Here is a 10,701-nt window from a genome sequence, read left to right as displayed (position 1 = left end):
ACATTATATAAATAACGATGTAGTATACTTTGGCTAATTGAATTTAAATAAAAAATAAATAAATGAAGGAATGGAACACCACAGAAGGTTGTAGTTATAAAATTTTGCAATATTTAATATTGAGATATTTTATTTTTTAAAGACACACTTGTATTTATTTCTAAATATGGCCTGGAAATATTCTGTCTCTCAACGGTTTTTCCTATATATTTTTTCTTAAGGTATTTATGCTCTCCTGGTCTTTTTAAAAGATCTTGTATTAGCAAAATCTAAGTGTTCTACATTCGCAGGGAAATTATCTTCCCAAATATTCTCCAAACAGCTGCTTTAATCTCCTTGTTTCTAAGACTATATATGATGGGATTCAGGAAAGGAGGCAAAACTGTGTATGCCAGAGCAATCATCAAATCTTGAATGGATGAAGTTTTGGCAATTGGTCCTAAGGCAGCAAAGAGTCCTGTAATGAGGAAGAGCATGATAACAATCAGCTGTGGGGAGCAGGCGGAAAAGACTTTTACTGTATTCTCCACTGAAGGGATTCTGAGCACTGTTGAGAATATCTGGATATAGGAGATGATCATAAGAACAAAGCATCCCAGAACAAAGCAGGAACTCAGAGCTAGGGTCACAAGCTCAACAAAGAAAACCTCATGAGAAACTGGGGCCAAAATGTGAGGGATGTCACAGAAGAACTGGTGGATTATGTTGTATCTTGAAATGGAATCCCTAAATATGTTGCCAGTGTGGACTGCTCATAAATAAAACAACTTAGCCAGGCAATGGCTGCTATGTGATGGCATTTTTCTGGTGTCATAATGGCTTCTTATTGGGGGGGTAACAAATGGCAACATAGCAGTCATAGGACATGACAGTGAGAAAGGCCAGCTCAACAGAAGCAAAAGCAAAGAAAAAATAAACTTGAGCCACACAGCCAAAGTAAGAGATGGAGTTATTGTGAGTCCAGGAGCTGTGGACTGACTTAGGCACAGTGACTGAGATGTAGCACAAATCCAAAAAGGAGAGGTTCTTCAGAAAAAAGTACATGGGTCTGTGAAGATACTGGTCAAAAGTAATGATTATCATGATGAGAAGGTGCCACACCAGTGCTGTCAGATAAACCAGCAGAAACACTCCAACATGAAGTATCTGTAGCTCACAGATGTCAGAAAACCCCATGAGCAGGAACTCTGTCACTTCTGTGAGATTGTCCATTGTGCAAGGAAATCTGTGTTCTGATTGTTTAAGAAAATATGTAATAATTAAAAATGAGACAAAGAAAAATGAGCACAATATTGTATTAATACAATTATGTAGGAATTATATCCCCTAGTTAAAGGAATAAATTAGATATCATCTATGCTGCTTAAGTAAATACATTTCTTAATTTAAATTCAATTAGCCAACTTGTAGTACACCATTGGTTTCAGATGTAGAGTTCAACAATTCATCAGTTGCATATAACACCCATTGTTCTTTACATTACCTGCCATCCTTAATGTCTATCACCCAGTTACCCTATTCCCCAATCACCTCCAGAAATTCTCAGTTCCTTTCCCACAGGTCAGAGTCTCTCATGATTTGTCTCCCTCTATGATTTCTTCCCATTTTGTTTTCCTTCCCTTATCCTATGATCCCCTGCACTGGTTCTTATATACCTCATGTGAGTGAAAACATATGATAATTGTCTTTCTCTGACTGACTTATTTCACTGAGCATAATACCCTCTAGTTCCATCCAGTGTAAATGGTAAACTTTCATCCTTTCTGATGGTTGAGTAATATTCTATTGTATATTGTATCTCTTGTATATACATCATATATTTTTATCCATTCCTCTGTCAATGGACATCTAGGCTTTTTCCATAGTTTGTCTATTGTTGAGTTTCTTTAAGAAAAAAATATTACTTTATTCATAGGTTTCTTTAGCTCTCAGTAAGGTCATAAGTAACCGTCTGTAGGCTAATAAAATTCCTACATCTAAAGCTTCCAGTTCTTCCCCTGTCCCACATAACCAACTCTGTATTGATAACTCCTCCAGATTACCACTGAAACTTCACAATCAACATGAACCAAAATTCATTTACTACAGATTATGTCCTCTGAAGATCCTTTAAATTCATTCAAGTGTTTCGCATTAAAATACATTCACTTCCTCTCTGTCTTGTATTTTTTCAACAGGCTCATTTAGAGTTTGCTAACTCCAAATTTTTGTCTCTCCAATCCATTTTTTACTCATAAATTAGTGGCTTTAATAAACCCCTATTAGATCATGCCAATCCTCTACTTAAAAATCATTCAAGTTACCCATTTTGCTTGGAAGAAAATTTAAATGCCTTAACAGATCTTCAAAGACTGTTTTTAAAAACTCCAGTATAGGGGAGCCTGGGTGGCTCAGTGGGTTAAAGCCTCTGCCTTTGGCTCAAGTCATGATCTCAGGGTCCTGGGATCCAGTCCCACATTGGGCTCTCCGCTCATCAGGGAGCCTGCTTCCTCCTCTCTCTGCCTGCCTCTCTGCCTACTTGTGATCTCTCTGTCAAATAAATAAATAAAATATTAAAAAAAACACCTCCAGTATAATTAGTGTTCTTCTAGTTTAAGGTGTACAATATAGTGGCTTAACAATTCTATACATTACTCCAGTGCCCATCAAGGTAAGCGTACTCTTAATCCCTTTCACTTATTTCACTCATCCCTGCTCCCATCCTCCTTGGTAACCACCACATTGTTCTCTATATTTAAGAGTCAGTGTTTTTTGCTTTTTGTTTGTCTATTTTTCCTTGTTTCTTTGCTTTGTTTCTTAAATCCCACACATGAGTGAAATCATATATTTGTCTTTCTCTGACAGATGTATTGCATATAGCATTGTACCCTCTAGATCCCTTCAATACTATTGCCAATGGTGACATTTCATTCTTCTCCATGATATAGTATCTTCCTATCCAATTCATCTATCCAAGAATACTTGGGTTGCTTCTATATCTTGGCTATTATAAATAAGGCTGAAATAAACATAGGAGTGCATATTATATATAAAATAAAAATCAATATAATATTTATATATTTCATATATTAATATTATATTATATAATTATATAATATTTATAATATATGATATATAATTATATAAAATAATTAATATTAATATATTATATCATAATATAAATAATATAATAATATAAATAAATAATATAACATGCATTTATATTATATTAATTAATATTATATTATATAAATATATAATAATAAATATATATATAATTGCATATAATTAAAACATTATTGCTTTCATTTTGTTTTGGTAAATGCCTTTAGTGGAATTATTAAATCATATATTAAATCTATTTTTATTTTATTTTATTTATTTATTTTTATTTATTTTTTATTTTTTTTATTCCTTAATTTGTTTATTTACAGCATAACAGTGTTCATTGTTTTGGCATCACACCCAGTGCTCCATGCAGTATGTGCCCTCCCTATTACCCACCACCTGGTTCCTCAACCTCCCACCCCCCCCCCCGCCCCTTCAAAACCCTCTGGTTGTTTTTCAGAGTCCATAGTCTCTCATGGTTTATCTCCCCTTCCAGTTTCCCTCAACTTCCTCTCCTCTCCATGTCCCCATGTCCTCCATGTTATTTGTTATGCTCCACAAATAAGTGAGACCATATGATACTTGACTCTCTCTGCTTGACTTATTTTGCTCAGCATCATCTCTTCCAGTCCCGTCCATGTTGCTACAAAAGTTGGGTATTCATCCTTTCTGATGGAGGCTTAATACTCCATTGTGTATATGGACCACATCTTCCTTATCCATTCATCCGTTGAAGGGCATCTTGGTTCTTTCCACAGTTTGGCGACCATAGCCATTGCTGCAATAAACATTGGGGTACAGATGGCCCTTCTTTCACTACATCTGTATCTTTGGGGTAAATACCCAGCAGTGCAATTGCCGGGTCATAGGGAAGCTCTATTCTTAATTTCTTCAGGAGTCTCCACACTGTTCTCCAAAGTGGCTGCACTAACTTGCATTCCCACCAACAGTGGAAGAGGGTTCCCCTTTCTCCACATCCTCTCCAACACACGTTGCTTCCTGTCTTGCTAATTTTGGCCATTCTAACTGGTGTCAGGTGGTATCTCAATGTGGTTTTAATTTGAATCTCCCTGATGTCTAATGATGATGAACATTTTTTCATGTGTCTGATAGCCATTTGTATGTCTTCATTGGAGAAGTGTCTGTTCATATCTTCTGCCCATTTTTTCGATATGATTACCTGTTTTGTGTGTGTTGAGTTTGAGAAGTTCTTTATAGATCCTGGATATCAAGCTTTTGTCTGTACTGTCATTTACAAATAACTTCTCCCATTCCGTGGGTTGCCTTTTTGTTTTGTTGACTGTTTCCTTTGCTGTGCAGAAACTTTTGATCTTGATGAAGTCCCAAAAGTTCATTTTCGCTTTTGTTTCCTTGGCCTTTGGAGACATATCTTGAAAGAAGTTGCTGTGGCTGATATCGAAGAGGTTACTGCCTATGTTCTCCTCCAGGATTCTGATAGATTCCTGCCTCACGTTGAGGTCTATTATCAATTTCGAGTTCATCTTTGTGTACGGTGTAAGAGAATGGTCAAGTTCCATTCTTCTATATATCGCTGTCCAGTTTTCCCAGCACCATTTATTGAAGTTACTGTCTTTTTTCAATTGAATATTTTTTCCTGTTTTGTCGAGGACTATTTCACCATAGAGTTGAGGGTCCATATCTGGGCTCTCCACTCTGTTCCACTGGTCTATGTGTCTGTTTTTATGCCAGTACCACGCTGTCTTGGTGATCACAGCTTTGTAGTAAAGCTTGAAATCGGGTAACGTGATGCTGCCAGTTTTGTTTTTGTTTTTCAACATTTCCTTAGCAATTCGGGGTCTCTTCTGATTCCATACAAATTTTAGGATTATTTGATCCAGCTTTTTGAAAAATACTGGTGGAATTTTGATCGGAATGGCATTAAAAGTATAGATTGCTCTAGGCAGTATAGACATTTTAACAATGTTTATTCTTCCAATCCAAGAGCATGGAACAGTCTTCCATCTTTTTGTGTCTTCTTCAATTTCTTTCATGAATGTTCTGTAGTTCCTCTAGTACAGGTCCTTTATCTCTTTGGTTAGGTTTATGCCCAGGTATCTTATGGTTCTTGGTGCTATAGTAAATGGAATCGATTCTCTAATTTGCCTTTCTGTATTTTCATTGTTAGTGTATAAGAAAGCCACTGATTTCTGTACATGGACTTTGTATCCTGCCACGTTACTGAATTGCTGTATGAGTTCTAGTAGTTTGGGGGTGGAGTCTTTGGGGTTTCCCATATAAAGAATCATGTCATCTGCGAAGAGAGAGAGTTTGACTTCTTCCTTGCCAATTTGGATACCTTTTATTTCTCTTTGTTGTCTGATTGCCGTTGCTAGAACTTCTAATACTATGTTGAACAAGACTGGTGAGAGTGGGCATCCTTGTCGTGTTCCTGATCTCAACGGGAAGGCTGCAAGCTTTTTCCCATTGTGGATGATATTTGCTGTGGGTCTTTCATAGATAGATTTTATGAAGTTCAGGAATATTCCCTCTATCCCTATACTTGGAAGCGTTTTCATCAGGAACGGATGCTGGATTTTGTCAAATGCTTTTTCTGCATCAATTGAGAGGACCACGTGGTTCTTCTCTCTTCTCTTATTGATTTGTTCTATCACATTGATTGATTTGCAAATGTTGAACCAACCTTGCAACCCAGGGATGAATCCCACCTGGTCATGGTGGATAATCATTTTAATGTGCTGCTGGATCCTGTTTGCTAGGATCTTGTTGAGAATCTTTGCATCCATAGTCATCAGTGATATTGGTCTGAAATTCTCCTTTTTGGTAGGGTCTTTGCCTGGTTTGGGGATCAGGGTAATGCTGGCTTCATAAAAAGAGTCTGGAAGTTTTCCTTCTGCTTCAATTTTTGGAACAGCTTCAGGAGAATAGGTGTTATTTCTTCTTTGAAAGTTTGGTAGAATTCCCCAGGGAATCCTTCAGGTACTGGGCTTTTGTTTTTTGGGAGGTTTTTGATCACTGCTTCAATCTCATTACTAGATATCGGTCTATTCAGGTTGTCAATTTCTTCCTGGTTCAATTTTGGGAGTTTGTAGTTTTCCAGGAATGCATCCATTTCATCTAGGTTGCTTAGCTTATTGGCATATAACTGTTGGTAATAATGTCTGATGATTGTTTCTATTTCCTTGGTGTTCGTTGTGATCTCTCCCTTTTCATTCATAATTTTATTAATTTGGGCTTTCTCTCTTTTCTTTTGGATTAGTGTGGCCAATGGTTTATCGATCTTATTGATTCTTTCAAAAAAACAGCTTCTAGTTTCATTGATACGTTCTACTGTATCTCTCGTTTCTACCTCATTGATCTCTGCTCTAATCTTGATTATTTCCCTTCTTGCATGTGGAGTTGGTTTGATTTGTTGTTGATTCTCCACTTCTTTAAGGTGTAGAGATAGCTGGTGTATTTTGGATTTTTCAGTGTTTTTGAGGGAGGCTTGGATGGCTATGTATTTCCCCCTTAGAACCGCCTTTGGTGTATCCCATAGGTTTTGGACCAAAGTGTCTTCATTCTCATTGGTTTCCATGAATTGTTTAAGTTCATCTTTGATCTCCTGGTTGATCCAAGCATTCTTAAGCAAGGTGGTCTTTAGCTTCCATGTGTTTGAGTTCCTTCTGAACTTTTCCTTGTGATTGAGCTCCAGTTTCAAAGCATTGTGATCTGAGAATATGCAGGGAATAATGTCAGTCTTTTGGTATCGTTTGAGTCCTGCTTTGTGACCCAGTATGTGGTCTATTCTGGAGAAGGTTCCATGTGCACTTGAGAAGAATGAGTATTCTGTTGTTTTAGGGTGGAATGTTCTGTATATGTCTATGAGGTCCATCTGGTCCAATGTCTCATTCAATGCTCTTATTTCTTTATTAATTTTCTGCTTCGATGATCTGTCTATTTCTGAGAGAGGTGTATTAAGTTCTCCTACTATTATTGTATTCATATCAATATGACTCTTTATCTTGATTATTAGTTTTCTTATGTAATTGGGTGCTCCCATATTGGGGGCATAGATATTCACAATTGTTAGATCATCTTGGCGGATAGTCCCTTTAAGAATTACATAGTGTCCTTCTGTATCTCTGACTACAGTATTTAGTTTAAAATCTAATTTATGTGATATGAGAATCGCTACTCCGGCCTTCTTTTGAGGCCCATTGGCATGAAAGATGCTTCTCCATCCCTTCACTTTCAGTCTGGGTATATCCTTAGGTTCAAAATGGGTCTCTTGTAGACAACATATGGATGGGTCCTGTCGTTTTATCCAATCTGCAACCCTTTGTCATTTTATGGGCGCATTTAGGCCATTCACATTGAGAGTGATTATTGAGAGATAGGTTTTTATTGACATCGTGTTGCCTTTGAAGTCTTTCTGTCTGTAGATTGTTTCTATATTTCTGTTCAATGATGTTCTTAGGATTTTTTCTCTTTTATAGGACCCCCCTTAATATTTCCTGCAGTGTCAGCTTGGTGGTTGCATAGTCTTTTAAGCCTTGCCGGTCTTGGAAACTCTTTATCTCTCCATCCATTTTAAATGTCAGTCTTGCTGGATAGAGTATTCTTGGTTGCATGTTCTTCTCATTTAGTATTCTGAATATATTTTGCCAGCCCTTCCTGGCTTGCCAGCTCTCTGTGGAAAGGTCTGACGTTATTTTAATGCGCTTTCCTCTCTATGTAAGGAGCTTTTTTCTCCTAGCTGCTTTTAAGAGGGTCTCTCTTGAAACATAATTCCTCATTCTAACTATAAGGTTTCGTGAGGACTTTCGAGAATTTAAAATCTAGGGAGGAAATCTCTCTGCCTCTAGTACATGAATGTTGTTTCCGTTCGTGAGATTGGGAAAATTTTCATAGACAACTTCTTCCTCTATATCTTCTAGACTTCTTTCTTTTTCCTCCCCTTCAGAGATTCCAATAATTCTGACATTGGAACATTTCATGGCATCGTTTATTTCCCTGATTCTGTTTTCATGGCTTCTGAGCTGTTTGTTCCAGGCTTCCTCCTGATCTTTTCTCTCTCTCTGTTTGTCCTCCAGATCACTAATTCTATCTTCTGTCTCAGTTACCCTAGCTTTTAGAGAATTTAGATTGGATTGGAACTCATTGAGAGGATTTTGAACATTATCCCTGGTGGCTTTCAGTTCTGCCCTAACATTGTGAACATCATCCCTGGTGGCTTTCAGTTCTGCCCTAATCAATTCTGTTTGGTCATCCATGGCTTTCTCCAACCTAGCTATTGCCTGGATAATTGTTAGTCTGAATTCCTTTTCTGACATATTGTCTCTGTGGATAGCCATTAATTCTGTTGAAGAAGGTCCATCCTCTGTATTTTTCTTCTGTTGGGTATTCCTCCTCCTAGTCATTTTGGAAAGAGGTGACTGAACAGATGCAGCTGGACTTATCGATTGTGGTGCAGTCAATGTGCACCCTGGAATGCTTCTGTGCAATCAGGATTCCCCACCCAAATGAGAGAAAAAAGAAAAGAAAAAGAAATAGAGAAGAAGAAAGAAAAAAGGGGGAAAGAAAAAAGGAAAAAACAAGAGACAGAGAGAGAATCAGGAAAAAAAGGAAGATAAAAGAGAAGGCTCAGCCCAAATGGGCCACAAGGTAAGATTTATGAAGTATACAAACAAAAACAGACAAACAAAAAGACTGACAAAAGTATATGACAAGAGAAAAAAATATATATAAGCAAAAAAAATGGAAGAACCTCATCAGAAAGAACCCCAGGTATAAGATTTATATATTATCAGGACAAACAGAAATTCACAGAAACACTGACAGAAGGAAAAATTGGGAGAGTGGTTATAAATTCTCAGTGTGGGTGAGGAAGGTTATTTTGATTCTTCCTGAAGGTATCTTGATGTTTTTGTTAAGGGACTCAACTTTCCTAAGTTACAGGGGGATTAGAAACTGGTTTGCCTATAGGGGTAGCATTGATTGGGGAAAGGGGATTACCTTGAAGTTTAACTCTATATGTATAGTAGAAAATAAAAATTAAAAAAGAATAAACTAGACTAAACTAAGTTAAAATTAAAAATTATTAAATATAATTTATAATTTAAATATAATTTCATATATATTATATATATAATTATATATAATAAAATATAATTTAATATAAAATTAAAAATTATTAAATCATATAGTAACTCTATTTTTGTTTTTTATGCTATAAATGCTTATATTAAGAAAAGTCAAATAAACAACTTTTCACTAAACCTCAAGGAACTATAGAAAGAATAAATAACTGAAATTTAGTAGAAAAAGGAAATACAGTGAAATACATTGAAAGAATTATGAGTTAAAAAAAGAAAAAAAGAAATTGGCAATGCTTTAGTTACACTGACTAAAGAAAAGGAAAGGAAAAAAAAAAGATTTTTTTAATCCATGATAAATGGATAAATGAAAGTGAAAACAATACAACAGATACCACAGAAATACATAGTGTGATAACAGATTACCATAAATAATTATATACTAAAAAATCAGATAACTTAGAAAAACAATGCACATAATTCCTTAAAATGGTCTAAATATGAAGATTGAATAATAAATCTTGGATCAAATAAGTAGGAAATCTTGTAGACCAATAACAATAACAAGATTAAAAACTGAATTAAGAGTCAAAAATCTCCCAGCACAGAAAAGTCCAAGAACACATGCTTTCTTTCGTGAACTCTACCAACCATTAAAAAATAATAATAACTAATGGCAATCCTATAAAATCCTACAAATAATGGAATAGAGGGATACATTCCAAATCATTCTGTAAGCCCAGCATTACCATAATACCAAAGCAGAAAAAAGAATAAAAGAACAACAACAACAAAAATGCAGCTCTCCCTTGAACTCACCTGCTCTTACATCTAGAGAGTGTACTTTCACCTTAAATAAACTCTGCTGATTGTACTGCATATCTATGATGTTCTGTCTTTGAAAAAGACCACAAATACAAAAAAAGAACAAAAAAAGTGTAGTTTGTCTGATATAACTACTGCCACTCTGACTTTGTTTTGATATCTGTTTGCATGATACCTGTTTCTCCATTCCCTTACTTTCAAAATGAAGTTGACTTTAGGTCTGAAATGAACTTCCTATAGGCAGTATTGAGGGTCTTGTTTTTTTATCAATTTTTGACACCCTATGTCTTTTAATTGGAGAATTTAGTACATTTACACTCATAGTAATCATTGATAGATGTATATTTATTGTCATTTTATTGCTTCTTTTGTCATTGTTCTTGGAGATTTTCTCTGATCCTTTCTAGTTTTTGTCACTTTTGGTCTTTCCTTTCCACTCAAAGAGTTACCTTTAATATTTCTTACAGAGCTGGTTTAGTGGTCAGGAACTCCTTTGGTATTTGTTTGTCTCGGGAACTCTTTTTTTCTCCTCTCTTCTCTATGATACTCTTGCTGGATAGAATATTCTTTGTGCAGATTTTCCCCATTCAGCAATTTGAATATATCATACCACTTTCTTCTGGCATGTCAGGTTTCTGTTGGGAATTCCCCAGCTAGCCATCCTTATGGGTCTTCCTTGTAAGTTTGGGACTTCTTTTGTCTTGCTGCTTTTAGAATTTTTTCGTTATCACTA

General features: G+C 35.8%; 1 pseudogene; it reads right to left on the bottom strand.

The window, feature by feature from the left end:
• Positions 1 to 278: 278 nt before the first annotated feature.
• LOC123938093 lies at positions 279 to 1,212 on the bottom strand (annotated as a pseudogene).
• Between the last annotated feature and the right edge of the window lie 9,489 nt (positions 1,213 to 10,701).

Source organism: Meles meles, chromosome 3 (assembly GCF_922984935.1).
Source record: "Meles meles chromosome 3, mMelMel3.1 paternal haplotype, whole genome shotgun sequence".
Lineage (NCBI taxonomy): Eukaryota > Metazoa > Chordata > Mammalia > Carnivora > Mustelidae > Meles > Meles meles.
The sequence above is the reverse complement of the archived record's forward strand: the minus strand, read 5'-3'. Positions and strand labels throughout refer to the sequence as shown.